Source organism: Argiope bruennichi, chromosome 5, assembly GCF_947563725.1.
Source record: "Argiope bruennichi chromosome 5, qqArgBrue1.1, whole genome shotgun sequence".
NCBI lineage: Eukaryota > Metazoa > Arthropoda > Arachnida > Araneae > Araneidae > Argiope > Argiope bruennichi.
This window is the reverse complement of record NC_079155.1, coordinates 110,871,099-110,887,349: the sequence shown is the minus strand read 5'-3', so window position 1 is coordinate 110,887,349 and position 16,251 is coordinate 110,871,099.

Genomic DNA, 16,251 nt, shown 5'->3' with positions numbered 1-16,251 from the left:
ATGATGTCATGAAACTGGTCTCTATCAGGAAAGTTCATAAGCACACTAAACAAAACATATGTAAGACTTAAAATAACGCGACTTTAATGTCTGATATTTTGACAAAATTATAGACATGTAGCTTTATTTAACTGAAGTTTTATTAACTGAAATTAAATATAATGAACATCTCTGGAGAGCCAACTGGTCGCTTAAAATGATTCATTGTCAAACCTGCTTAATTTGTATTCTTTAGTTAATATTTAGCAAGTTTTCTATTGTTTGGCACGATTTGGGACAAATTGGCGAAAACTCTACGCTATAGCCTTTAGTTTTTACCTTTTATTTTTAGAATTGCAGCTCCGTAATCCCTTTATCCATTTTTTCTTCTTTTTCGTAGTATTTTTATAGGAAGATATTAATGATGAGATGAAGAAAAAAGAAGCCAAGGGGACGATTTTTTTAATAGAAATATTTCGCCTCTCTCTCACGCGCGTTTTTTTTTTTTTTTTTTTAACTTTTTCGTATACGTAGTATGGAGAAAATATAGTAATAGTCAAAAAGTTCGAACTCAAGATTTCGACGTATCTCCACGTTTTAGAATTCCCCGAGTTTGAAAAACACATTTTTGGCATAACGTCCTTCTGTCTGTGACAAAGATAACTCAAAAATACTTTGAGCTAGACGGGTGAAATTTGGTATACGGCCTTTACACTAAATTTGTAGATATCTGTCAAATTTTGAGTAAAATCTGTTCAAAGGAATATTGTCTGTCCGGCTATTAGAATATCAGTTAACACGATAACTATAAAATGAAGAGAGCTAGATAGATATAATTTGCTACATATATTTAACATCTATAGTCTAGATAATTATCAAATTTTGAGTCAAATCCAATCAGGAATTGTTGGTCTGTACTTTCAGAAACATGAAAACGCGATAACTCAAAAACGCAATGGCTTAAATATATGAAATTTGGTATGATATTTTGTGACTGCAAATGTAGTTTTGTGGCAAATTTTTGTTTTAATCGGTTGGGAAACACGTGCCTAAAACACAAATTCAATTTTTGGATGCTATTAACCTCATGTCAGAGATTAATAACCAAAAAAAAAAAAAACCTCGCCAAAGTTGATACGATAAGTTTAATATAAATTCACGCCAAAGGGTGATATTTCGTAATTATTGTACGCCAATGCCATGCATGTTTTTCTTTAGGACAATACCTTTATTAAAGTGTATGGGGGAGCATTTTTGGGGAGACTACTCAAGTTAGTTTTAAGAAATTTTATCTGTTTTAATAACAAAGGAGAAACGTGTATGTGTGTTTTGGTGCTCTACAAGACAGTCTCTTTGATTTACAGTTTACTAAGTTGCGCACATATATATTTTGAAGGATGGAACATCTCATAGGAATTTATTTAACTTTTCCATTAAAATTGAAGTGAGATTTTGGTATTTGGCCGTGATAACTCAAAATATTGTTGGACAAACTCCTACTTTACCTTTATGTATGTTCTACTCATTAGGGTAATATCATTTTATGTTATTTTCTAAGTTTTGTGGCACATGTCTTTCATGTTAAGCAAGTTCGACTATTTCAAATTAGCGTACGTTCGCCAAAATCGAATTATTTTGGGCCGATGTCATGCCAAACATAATCATGACAATTTTTATTGCAGCCTTAAAAGCCGTTTGTTACCACTTCTGATATCCTTCGAAGATGGCGGACTTTTGGCGAGTGTTTGGTCGATTGGCACAATTTTGGCCAATTGGCGAGAAGCGTATATTAATCGTATGTATTACCACGAGTACTTGCAACAAACTTCATTTTCAAAGATATCTTCTGTATCTATGGTATTCACACGAAAAATCAGTTCCCAAACTCCACTGATCCTCGCAGCGATTTCGCTTCTGAAGGAGGTTTGTTAGATAAAAAAAAAAAAATGTTCCCTCTGGATTGTCGCCAAGACCAGTCAAGTGGAAGAGTGCAGGACCATTGTGTGTTCGGGAACGACTCATAAATCCGTTTTCCTAACAGCAAACTACGTCCTGCCTCTGTTCTCTCCCTTCTCCATCAGCCAATAGCAAAGCTTTTTCTGATAAACTTTTACGATTTTTTTTCCCTCTCGCTTTCTTGTTCGAAATCTCCTCTTAAGGCCGAGGGTCTCATAGTATTTATCTCCTATCATTTATTGCCTGACAACTCGATTTCTTCCTTTTTCCCTTCTGTCCAATTTTTCTTTTGTTAACTCAGTTTCAGCTGCGCACTATTTCTACAATGATTATTCTTCTGTTTTCATCTCACTAAGCACAAAAATATAAAAATGAAGCGGTACTGGAAAAAACAGCTCAGCGTGGATCGTGATTATCTACTTGACAGTACAAGAAAGTACAAGATCTTCACTAATCCGGTTGACAACATAGCGGAAGATTGTCGAATTTTTTTTCCCCCATTTCATTTTTTAAAAAAAGCATTTTTTTAGACTGTTTATTATTAAATAAAATATTTTAAAATATGCGCAATCATGTTTTCTCGACTAATAATACAGAAGAATCTGCATTGGTGTTCTACGAGAAAAATTATATGACTCAGAACTAGTCACTAAATTTGGAATATAAATTGTGTAGGGAAGGGAAATGTGCATCCCGGAGCGATTTCTCCTAAAAAGTGTATTTACAAAAAACTGATTTTTATACTATTCTGAAATTTAAATACTTTTATTTTAGTGATACCAATCTAATTGCCATACAAATTTTTCCTGAATGTTAGAATTTTTTTTTTGTTTTATTTCATCTATTTATTAAATTAATATTTTACATAATTTTTAACTCTATATTTCGATATTACAAAAAATTTCAGACGATTTTCATTGTTTCTTTAAATATTTAATACCTCGATTTATTTTCATTGCCGTTAAGAAATTCTGTGCCTGCACCCCTCCCCAAACTTACATACTACAGCAGAATGATTAATGGATGGGATGTTTAATTCTCAAAGATTTAACTTATTCTAGACCTATATGCAATAAGAATCATCTGTAGAAGTTTAGACCCAAGTGAGTCCACAGTTTAGTCACAAATACCTTATTCCTAGCTGATTTGATGCTTTTTAGTGACATCCCCCCCCCCCATTCCCAGAAAATTCTCATACTTAATGCTATATTTTTGAACATGATTCCCTCCCTTAAAATGTTAGCCTGTATTCTCTTCTGATCATTAGATATTTCTATTTTCGGTGTTCGAAATGCTCTCTGACAACTATAATCAAGATTTGCAATTTTTTTTCTTTATTTCTCTTCTTTTTGGATAGGTGCAGTCTTAACCAATCTCGCCGTGTAACGCATTGTCATTTTATTAAACTTAGATATCAAGTTTGTGACTATAGTTATCGCCGTTCTGTAATTAAAGTGAAGTAAAAAGACTTTAATGGACAGCCTGTACAGGTAAACTTTTTTAAGATTTTTACTTTCTCGTTCGTATACGTAATATAGAGGAAGTATTGTAATCTACAAAAATCCCAAAATCGAGATGTTGAATCTCCACGTTTTAGACCTCTGAGTTCGAAAAACACATTTTTAGAAAATGTCCGACAATATATGAAAAAGATGGCTTAAAAACCGTTTGAGTTAGATGATTGAAATGTGGTATAATTTTTTTTACTCCAAATTTGTAGATTTCTTTCAAATTTTGAGTAAAATTTCCAGAGTAAGTTCGTCTGCCCTGCTGTTTGAATACAAGTTAACACGATAACTACAAAACGAGAAAAGCTAGTTAAATAAGATTCGGTATACAGTTTTAAAATCTATAGTGTAAACACTTGTCAAATCTTGAACCAAATCCAATGAAGGATCAACCATCTGTCGGTCTGTATTTTCAGAAATATGTAAAAACGATAACTCAAACACGGAATGACATAAATATGCCAAATATGGTATGGATTTTTGTGACTACAAGGGCAATTTTGCGCCAAATCTTTGTTTCAATCAGTTAAGAAAAACGTGTCGAAAGTAGAAATTCAATTTTTGCATACTATTAACTGTATACCAGCCATTAATCGCCAAATAACTCGACAAGGATTACACGAGAGATTTGTGGAGGATTGGTATGAGTGAGGATAGAACCTGGGACCTTGTGGTTCGCAGTCCAGTAACATGACCATGATACAAAAGCAATTGCTCGGGTAGCGTAGCTGTTAACTGGTTTATAAGCTTTCACCACAGACTCTCCCTCCAGTGAGTCAGAGGTGAGAAAAACGATAAATATGTTAAATTCACGCCAAAAAGTTAATCTTTCGTAATTATTGTATACCAGTGTTAGAGAGTGTTTGGGAGAAAGTTTTGGGGCGATCACACCCACTGGGTTTTTTTTATGGACTTTGTTCTTATGGTATTTTAACAATCCGCTAAGCTAGAAAGTCAATTTACCAATTGATTTATTTACAGTAATTATTATTTGGAGTTTTATGTAAAAATGAATCCATGCCATCTGTACGATGCCATTTTGCTATTAAACATTAAAAAGAACCTCTGTCAACATAAAATGTTACATTACTTATTGCTTTCAAGCAACATTTTTGTGAAAAAAAGAAAGAAAGAAGGATCTCCGTAGAAATCCATTAATATGATGGAGGAGAATTTCGGCGGAGACAAATATAATTCAAGCAAGTAAACAAGGAAGAATTGTGTGTTGCAAATCATGCATGCTGCTCTGTGTATCTAAGGAAAACAAAAGCCCCTTTCAGCTGTGCTTCAAATAACACGGTGGGAAATAAAAAGAAATGCACCAAAAAAAGAATGAATTCCAGGATGCCCCCAGAGGAAGATTATTCTTTATCTCCCATTGCGTCTTTCGTCCCTTCTCATTTCTTGCACACTCGGCGCGTTGTTTTCTCGCAATTCGAAACCTTCTGAAAGGCCCTCATTCTCAAACTTTTTTCGTGTTTGACTTTTCCTCTCTCTCTCTCTCTCTCAGAAAGTCTTTCTTGTCACTCTCATTCTTTATAGCTCCCCAGGGCCCTCTGGGGGAAAGAAGAACCCCCTCCGAGCTCAGTCATTAGCTCTGTTTTTGGCAAGTTCTACGCCTCTGTTTTTCCTTTTTTTTCTTTTCTTCAATACATATTTTTCAGAGGCAGGCCCATCCATCCTGCTTGGTAAGTGGTTTCGATTTCTTACTCTAGCAAGGAGCGGAAAGATCCCTCTTCAAATTTATAAATGGTGGAGATTTATCAGTCAAACTGCCAAACCTGAAAAGTGACTTCAAGAAGGTTAAAAAGGATGAGATGGGTTTGGACGATAAGGAGGACAGATGGGGCAGCTCGTCGAAGGTCACGGCCGAGCAAGCCTCTAATTACCCTCAAGATTTATAAGAAATTTTCTCAATAAAAATATAGTTATGAACTGGTGAAATTTCAAGTCTATCTTTAAGGAGAGAATGTATACATGTTCTGCAATCTACGTTGAAATGCGTCATTTTGAATTACGAAAATTTCGGTGATGAATTATGATAATATGGGATTAAACAGGGGCAAATTGGTACTGAGGCCCCCTCTAACTCAGGTGGTTAGATTAACCCCTGGTTTTACTGTGTCAGGTATATATTCTGATAGTTTTGCTTCTGATACAGAGGATAACTTATTCATTCTTCTATGAAATGAAGGGGGCCGCGGTGGCCTGATGGTAAGGTCTCGGCTTGTGAACCGTAGGGTTTCAGGTTCGGGACCCGATTCCACCGAAGAACCGTCGTGTAAGGGGGTTTGTTGCCCGTTAAATCCGTCATGCCACACGTCCTCCCGTTGGTGTGGTGTAGTGTGGAGAGGGGGGTGCCAGCTCAGGTGTAGTCCTCGTCATCTGACCGCGGTTCAAAATTACGAGGTCCGTCCCAAAATAGCCCTAGTGTTGCTTTACAACGGGACGTTAATGAAACTAAACCAAACTATGAAATGAAACAGAGTACTCGGCGGGTATCAGTTCTTGCACTTACGCCGAAGTTGGAAGATATTATTACAACAAATATGATTCCAAAATGGAATTTCTTTTTTTAAAAGAAGAGGTATTGATGACACTTTACCATTGGCCTTGATTTTTACAGTGATTGACGGATGGGTGAGAAGAGAAAAGAAAAAGCTCAGCTGTTATAGTAGAGAATTCGAGGATTCTTCAGCGGATCGCACTGTAACGTAAAGTTAATCATTAAAAACAGTTTTAATTCACTCCTTATTTAATGGAATCATGTTGTACTTGAAATATAGCAATGATATCAATATCTCATTATATATCTCATTTAGAAATGTGATATAATTTATATATCTCATTCCTGAAGTTTGTATCAGATTTCTTCACTTTCTTATGAACACAGTAAACAAAGAAAAAGAATTGCCCATTATCAAATGATATAATCCAAAATAAATAAACTAACATTTTTGGAGGATGGCTGTCTATGCGTCCTTTGTATAAATGAAAATGACAGCTCGATAACGAAACGAGATAGACACTATCGGTATGTAGTCTTTATACAAAATATTTGTATATTTGCTACAAATTTTGCAAGAAATTCTTCTTTAAGGGAAGTTTGTCTGTCCGTCCATTTGTATATGACTATGTTTATCTAAAATCCGTAACGATCTAAACAGATGAATTTTAGTTATTTATATTTTATTATTAAATTTGGAGTACCGTATTAAGTTTTCTATCGAATCTGTCGAAAGGTAGACTATCTGTTTATCCGTGAGTATAACCACACTACAATCATACACAGAATGAGTTAGAGGAGAGAAACTGAGAATGTAGTCCTAATACCAAAACTGTGGATATTTTACAAATTTTGGACAAAATCAGTGAGTGAGCCAAGTTTCCAAAGTATTTATTTCTAGTTGATATATCTCGTGTCACTCGGAATTGAAATACTTTCCTGAATATTTTGCATAAATTTGTATAATATGCACAATCCTTTTTTTACATCACACCATTTGATTGACTGCCCTTGGGTCTTATCATGTTTTGAAGTTGAATGATATATCAGTTCCTTCTTTTAATTCTTTAAAGATAGTTCTCTAATTAAAATAGTTAAATAACGACTATAAGTCAGTTAAAACCAAATTCCGAAAAATATGAAACAAAAATTAAAAGCTAATAATAATAGTAGAGAAAATCAGAGTTTTGTTGCTCTTGCATTTCAAAATCGTCTGAATTAGAATAAAAAAAAAATAATTAATGACAATTGAAGAAAAAATTGCACAGGAAAGAATTTGGCATTTCTGAAAAGGTAAAATTATAATTTTAAAGTGGTATTAAAATATTCCTTGCCGGCGTCCTGGCATAGGGATAGAGCGTCTTTCCCATGATCTGGGCGTCCTGGGTTCGACAAAATCAGTGAGTGAGTGAAAACAGTTCCGGTTCGGGCATGCTTGTTCTTCATCTGTGAGGTGTGTGAATGTGCCCCCCTGTAAAAAGGGGTTGTGCAAGCGAGTGTGAGAGTTTCATCTTCATATGAGCTAGAAGTCAGACTTCTGCACTCGGGTGCTAAGGGGTCTTTACTCTCAAAAGCTACTGCACCCCCTTTCCGTGGTAACGCGGACACGACATCATCATTAAAATATTTCTTGTAACATAAAATTATAATTTTAAAATGGTATTAAAATATTTCTTGTAAGATAAAATTATAATTTTAAAATGGTGTTAAAATATTTCTTGTAAGATAAATCTATAATTTTAAAATGATATTAAAATATTTCTTGTAAGATAATTTGCTGAGAAATTACTGCAAAAAATGGCGACATTTTGGTTGAATTAATACTTAAACATTTTTTTTTTTTTTTTGTATTTTAAAAAGTTGTCAGCATTCTTTCTTTTGTATTAAATTTGAAATCGGCCAAATTGTTTAATAGGAAATGTGAAACATACATATATAATTACAATAACTTTTATTTGTATTATGATATCATCTTCGCTATACGAGGAGACTAAATCCAAACGAGCTTTATTGCGAATATATATGAGAAAATAGAAGCAAAGCATTCCCGATGTGACATTTTATCTATTTGTGCAATCTATAAAACTACGTTCATAAAGAGAACGGAATTTGATTAAGACTTAGTAGGTGAGTAGCGAGGGGGTTGCCAAGATACTGCAGATGCCGGGCATTAACATTGGGATGGAGGGATGGGGCTCCATGAAATTACTTTTGGTATTTCAGGTGTTAAAAGGTTAGTGGATAGTGACAAATAAACATGACGGCCCTGGTCACACTTTATTCTTCTCACGTCAACAGGCCCTCAGTATATTGGAAAATATCGGCTGTGCTTTAGCGATTTATTGTAATAGAAATAGTTATTACGAACAGTTTACGTCTACGTGATCGTCCATGAACTCCAGGACCTTCCCTGACCTTGTTCGTGAATAATCTTTATACAGAGGGAGACTATACAGAATTCTTTGACGATAAAATCCCTGAACGGGGTTTATTGTCCCCTTCGAACCAGCGATAAAAGGAGGACTGCTGGAGTGTCTGAGAGATGCTTGCGTTAGCAGAACTGGGGAGGGGCTTTTATAAAGGGGATTTTGTTGCGTGCGTTCCTATCAAAAGAGGGCCAGAATAATAAAAGATTGTCGTTTGGCTCAGTGAACCTTAATACCCCCTTCAGAGGCTTTCCTGGTCCCCTCTGAAATACTCATCTCCTCCTGCCAGGGAGTGGATAGACGAGTAAAATCGGAATCAATATAATCGATTGATACCTTTTCCCTCGAATCGTGTCTGTTATCATAAATGCTTTATTTTGCTCTGGTTTACTCCTAAATGATTTAATCTACTTTTTCTCTGTTTATTTTATTATATTTAAGCAGTTCGCAATTATGTTTTTGTGTTGTTGCTCATCCCCCTTGGATTGAACTCCAATTCAAACCAAGTAAGAGATAGGGGAAAGAGGGAAGCAGTAGCTTCTGAGGGGACTGACCCCTGAGCACCCGAGGGCAGAAGTTGGACTTTAGCTCATATGAAGAAAACACTCACATACTGGCTCGCACAACCCCTTTTTACAGGGTGGCTTTTTCACATACCTCACAGAGAAAACACAGGGTAGAGAACAACCATGCCCGAACCAGGGCTTGAACCCTGGTTTTAGCATTTTAAGTATAGGTCCTTATTAAATTGTGAAAGAAAGCATTCAAATGAATGACCATCTATAGATTTCTACATTCTCATGCAAGTGACCGTTATAACTCAAAAACACACACACACACACACACACACACACACACACACACACACACACACACACACACACACACACACACACACAAAGACATAGATAAACAAAATTTGGTATGTGATCTTCTTATTAAAATTGTAGTTTCATGTCAAATTTTGATTTCATTCAATAATTACAAAGGTTTTTGATGTTTAGTATTTTTACTGAATCTATCATGTCATGCTATCGTATTGTTAATAGTTCTTTGGCGATTAATCCCTAGCAGGGGTTAATAGTAACCGAAAATCGGATTTGTGATTCAGACGCGTTTTTTCCCACCCGACTGAAACAAAAATCTGACACAAAACTACATTTGTAGGCACAAAATCTTACACCAAATTTTATGCATTTAAGTTACCACTTTTTTGAGTTATCGCATTTAAATGTTTTTCAAAGTACTGACCGACAGGCGGCCACCCTCTTGCTTGATTTAACTCAATTTGACAGATGTCTACCATACAGATATTAAATATGTGTACCAAATCTTATCTATCTAGCTCTCTCCTTTTTGAAGTTATCGGGTTAACTTATATTCGAATAGCCGGACAGACAGATTTTTTTCAAAATTTGAAAGAAATCTACAAATTTGGTATAAAGACTGTATACCAGATTTCATCCATCTAGTACAAATCATTTTGAAGTTATCTTTGTCAATGACAGACAGACAAACATAATGCCAAAAATGTGTTTTTCGAACTCAGGGAGATCTAAAAGTAAAGATTCGTCAAAATCTCGAGCTCGAATTTTTTAAAGATTACTGTACTTTCTCGCAAATTCGTAGAAAAAGGAATGTTTTACATTATTTTCATGCATTATTGATTATATTATGTGCAATAGTTTTAAAAATATAAATATTTAATATCCGATCCTTCATTTATGTCGATGCACACAAATTTTCACAAAACAATACTGTATGGGGTTGGATTTTTTTTTGACACCTAAAGAAGGAAATACGTACTATATAGTTTGCCTACAAATTATTTTTCTTACAATTAATACTCTAGACCTACATCTGAATAAATACTGTGATTACGTATGCGTTAATCAACTTCTACACAACTAACTATAAAACAATACTTTCTTTCATTTTGAAACAAGGAAATTCAATACATTCGGCAATCATTTTCAAGAATTAATTAAATCTTCGATGCGAATTTCGCTAAAGTAATTTAATACAAAATAAATGTGGAAAATTTGGGTTATCAGACATAACTGAAAAACACTAATGACATCATCAGTAAAAATAAAACATTAACTGATGGGATTGGTATTTAAAAAATAATCCTCTGTACGTCATCATTACATCATTCCGCTGATAATTTATTCAAATATCGAGGTCGACGTTAAATCTTCAAACGGCTGCCGTCATCTTTAATCAAGTGGAATGACTATGTGGAGAAAAAACAAATTTTAAAATAGAAATTTAGTTTAAATTGTTTAGTTTATTAAATTTATTATTTCATATGAATCCATTCTTCCAAAACAAATCCGGGAAGAAAAAAAACCCATTATATATATTTATTTTATTTCAGAAATATAAATCTTTTGAGTTAACTGAACATATAGTGAAAACAAATGCTGTAATTTTGTTACAAATTATAAAATATTTTGCAAGATAATTTTTACCATAAATTTAATTCCTTGAATTTTTTTCTTTCCACAAAAATTTCAATTATTTTATTCTTTTTTTTTTAAGAATTAATTATCATTTGACTCATAATCCAACATTAGAATAATTTTGATGCACTGGTCATGACTTTTTTTCTTTAACCAACGGATCAAAAAATGTATCATATCGGTCTCGTAAGTCAGAAGATGTATCCAGCATCTAAACCATCTAACGTCTAATTATACTGCTTTTCATAGTGTTGTGATGATAATTTCTATTTACTTTTTCATATGCGATATACATATTTTGCACATCGCATACTAGAAAATATATAAAGGGAAACAAGTGTAATCGTCAAAAATTCTAACTCGGGATAATTCTAAGTTTCAGTCCTCTTAGAGTCTGCAAATCACATATTTGGAATTATGTCTATGTAGTTGTCTTTGAACAAGATAAATGGCCGCGGTAGTCTGGTGGTAAGATCTCAGCTTCGGAATTGGAGGGTTTGAGACCCGATTCCATGTAAAAATCATCGTGTGAGCGGGACTGGTGTACTTTAAATCCATCGGGGTTCAACGTCCTTCCACTGGTGTGGTGTGGAAGTTTGGACTGGGTAGTGTTAATACAGGTATCGTCTTCGCCATCTGACTGCGGTTCAAAATTCCGAGATCCATCTCGAAGTAGTACTAGTGTTACTTTAAGATGGGACATCAATGTAATTGTACTAAAATGAATTGAACACGATGCTTTGTATCAAATGGATGAAATTTAACACGTACGTTTCTGACAAATTTTGAACGAAATCCATTGGTAAGAAGCGGATGAATACATGACGCAAAGAGCTATAAAGATAAATTTTAATAAACAAAATTTGTCAAAATTAGCATCAAATCTGATGAAAAATGATAGTGTGTCAGTTTATAAATCACTCGTGTAGACGCGATGACACAAAAACATATTAACTAAGATAAATGAAATGTGTTTCATACTTTTATCAATTTTTGATTCTTATCAAATTATTCGAATGTTTATCTGTCTGTCGATCTATTCATTTTCATGTATGTAAATGTAATAACTCGGGGGGAAAAAAAGAAAGAAAACGTACACTAACATAACCAAATTTTGGCTTGTGACCTCTTTACTAAAATTTTAGTTTAATGTCACATTTTCTTTTATTTGCCTAAAAAACAGTGAGAATGATCTCTCCTCGTGTACTCTCTAACAAAGGTGAACTTGTGTTTTATATGCTTTTTTCCCAATCAATTAAAATCAAAATTTGAAACAGAACTGTAATTGTAGTTGCAAAATCACATGATAAATTTAAGTCATTGCGTTATCAAGTTTATATGCTTCTGAAAAGATAGACCGATAGACAGTCAACTCCTTGTTGGATTTGGCTCAAAATTTGATCGGTGTCTACATTAAAGTTGTTGAATCTATGTACCGAATTTTATCTATCTAGCTCTCTTCCTTTTGTAATTATCGTGTTAATTTATATTCGAACAATCGGACAGATAGACTGCCTTTGAATGGATTGTGCACAAAAGTTGATAGAAATCAACACATTAGGTGTAAAAACTATATACAAAATTTTTTGCTTCTAGCTCAAAGCAAAGCCGTATACCAAATTTCACCCGTCTAGCTCAAAGCATTTTTGAGTTATCTTTGTCACAGACAAACAGAGATTATCCAAAAATATATTTTTCGAACTCAGTGAGGTCTAAAACGTGGAGATTTTGTCAAAATCTCGAGTTCGAATTTTTGACGATTGCAATACTTTCTCTATACTTCGTGCATCAGAAAGTAAAAACAGGAACCTGATTATTTATATTTGGCGTGAATAAAGTTATTTAATAAATTTGAGGTATAACTTCATTTCTCTGATTCCGCCAAATTGTTTGAGATCGAAGCAGTGTTATTTTAATTGCCTTACTTACGCTACAGATTGTGTGCATAAAATGGAGACAAATGAAGACAATTCCTGAACAACAATCATGGCGCTGTTAAAAATGAAAACATGAGATCCATTTACTTTCTAAATTTCACGGCATTTTAACCTCACCTTTTTTATACGTCTCGAAATGAATTAAATGTTATATTGGAAATAACATTTCTTTGGAAATGTATCCTCTTTATTTATAACTTAATTTTTTGGCTATTTTCTTCGTCGAGAACGTTTCAGTTCTCTTAATAAAAGTACAGTTTGGGGTCGGAATAAAGAACAACAGAAAAAAAGATCGTTCACCGCAATGCGCAACAGGTGATTCTTCCTCTGATTTTTTTATATATATAGCTCGCTCTCTTTTGAAGTGTTTTTAAGTGAAAAAACGGAAATCGGCTTAAAGGCCGGAAATGCACCTTTTAAATCTTGACCTCTTTTTTGTAGACCTACATTCGATCGTCTGTTTGAATTCCTGCTTCCTTTTTTCGTTTTTTTTTTTTTTTCAATATTTTCTTGTTCAGTTTATTCATGCGGACTGCCGGAATGTTTCTCTGGTCACTGATTTTGCTGACCTGCAGCTGGCCTGAACATGCTGCGGAAAGTACAGTTAGGAAGGAAATGAAAACTTTTTTTCCTTTAAAAGGAAATGGACTCCAGTGGCCCCGCCCCCTAGAAAATGAATCTGAGTACAGTTTAGACTTTAAAAATTGAAATATATTACCTACTCTATTTTTTTCAACTTTTTTTTTCTTTTCTTAAAAGTATTTCGATATCGTAACTAGAGTAGCTGGCTATCGTGACATAAATTGACCACCCCATCTGACTCAGTAAAGAAAAATACTCCCCTCTCCTTGGAACATTTTATCTTTCCAATTTCTCACCACATTTGATATTAGAAATTGGTATGGACATTGAAATATTTTCTAAATATTTGTGCCCAATGCATGCATAGCATTCATTAAAATGGTGTCCGAAATTTATCTTAGATTTTTATCTCCACCCATTCACTATATATGTCTCTCTCATTTTTGCTTCCTCCATCCCCGATGTCAACATGCAATTTTCAGAAATTAAATAAAATATAGTTTAGTAGAATGGTGGCAATTTGCAGTAATGTCACATATGACAATAGCAACCATGCTGCTTTTGTTCTGGAAAACATTAAGCAACTTGCAAAAGCGATATATCCTCACACCTCAATATTAATGTTAAATGGTATATTTAACTTCAAGATTTTGAAAGATCTTCATGTTTTAGACTTTTCTGAATCTGAAAATGGTATTTTTGAAATCGTGTTTATCGATGGTTCAGTCTATTTTCAGAAGTTAAACAAAATATGGATTTGAAGAATGGTGAAAACATCACATAGGGCAATTGCACAGCGCCATTTTTGTTGTGGAAAACATTAAACAATTTACAAAAGATGAAAGGATGTGACCTCACATTCGAGTGTTGATGTTAAATGCCATATTTGACCTCAGGAATTTGAAAAATCTTGATGTTATAGACTTTCCTGAGTTTGAAAATGTCATTTTTGAGGTCGTGATTGTCTGGGGCTCAGTCTGTTTTCAGAAGTTAAACAAAATATGGTTTAATAGAATGGTGACAATTCACTGTTACCTGACATAGGACAATTGCACTGCGCCATTTTCGTTCTGGTAAACATTCAGTAACTATAAAAGATAAAAAGATATGACCTCACAACTAGTGTCGATGTTAAATGGCACATTTGACCTCACGATTTTAAAAAGTTTTCTTGTTTTAGACTTACCTGAATCTGGAAAAGTTATTGCTTTGAGCTAGAAGGATAAGAAGGATAATTTCCGTCAACTTTTGAACATAATCCATTCAGAGACAGTCTATCTGTCTGACTGTTCGAATATATTTTAACACGATAATTACAAAACGAGGAGAAGCTAAATAAATAAATTTCGGTGTTTAGCTTCAACAGCTTCACTGCAATTTCTCAAATTTTGAGCTAAATCCGTCAAATGGTTGCCCCTGTACCGTTCTGTACTTTCGCATCAAATGTAATAGTCCATAAATGCAGAGACTTACATCAATAAAATTCAGTATGTGAATATGTGAGGGCAATTGTAGTTTCATGTCAAATTTTAGTGTCTAATGGTGGAGGAAAAGGTGTCCAGAATACAAATTTTCGCTATAGATCCAGTAAAAATGCTAGATTCGCATCAAAGATTTATATTTAGTAACTATCGTTCATCATGCAGAGTATTTGTGTTCTTAACCATGGTCTACAATTTTATGATAAGTAAAGAGGCTAAGACCTATATATATATCTCATATGAGAATATATATAAAGGAAAACATTGTAATCATCAAAAATTCGAATTCGGGATTTTGATGACTCTACATTGTAGTTCTTCTAAATTCTTCAAATCACATATTTGGAATTACGTCTTTGTAGTTGTAATTGGACAAGATAGCTGGCCGTAGTAGTCTGGTGGTAAGGTCTCAGCTTCAGAACTGGAGGATTTGAGACCCGTTTCCAAGTAAAAATCGTCGTGTAAGCGGGGCTGGTGTAATTGTAGGGCCAATTGTAGTTTCATGTCAAATTTTAGTGTTGTGATGTCATCAAAGTACAGCCGAGTGAGTAAGCTAAATTTGTCTTTTAAATTTGTTTATTTATAACATCATAGTCGGACAAAACATACAACATAAAACACATAACATAAAAAACATTCAAGACATATAAACAATAGGAAATTCATACATTACAATATTTGTAAATCCATTCCCTCGACCATTATCTTAATCCACAAAATAGAACACCATCACAAGGCATCAATGCCTTTTACTTTCAACACCACATAACACAATACAACATCCCACAGCACAACACCACGCTGACTCTCGCCGAAAAAAATCTCCGTCTCCCAAACGTACTACCGGTGTGATGTCCTCACACTTTTGATCTACATCAATACGGTGCTGCCATCTATCTTCTGACAATTTTCCGGTCAAATTCCTTACAGTGTCAATCGGAGGATGAAAAGGAGTCAAAAATATATTTTCTCATGATAGATTCAGTAACAATGCTGGATTCACATCAGACATCTATATTTCGTAACTATCGTTCACCTTGCATAGAGTATAGAGTTCACCAAGAGTATTCGTGATCTTATCAATGGTCTACAATTTTATGCGGAGTAAAAAGGGCTAAGATCTTTACTAAGAAGTATGCGAGAACGTTTCGGGGAGAATATTCTTCATGACGAATACTTTCTTGTATACAAGGCAATTATAATTGTTCAAAAAAATCGCTTCCATGTTTCAAACCTCCATGAATCTAAGAAAGACATTTTTTAAAGTTTTTTTTTTTTTTTTATGTGAACACAATAATTGAAAAATGTTTCCACCTTAATGTTCGAAATTTTGTGTATGGTCTCTGTTTCAGATTTTTAAATTTCTATCAAATTTTGAAAGAAATATATTTAGATAAAATCTGTCAATCCG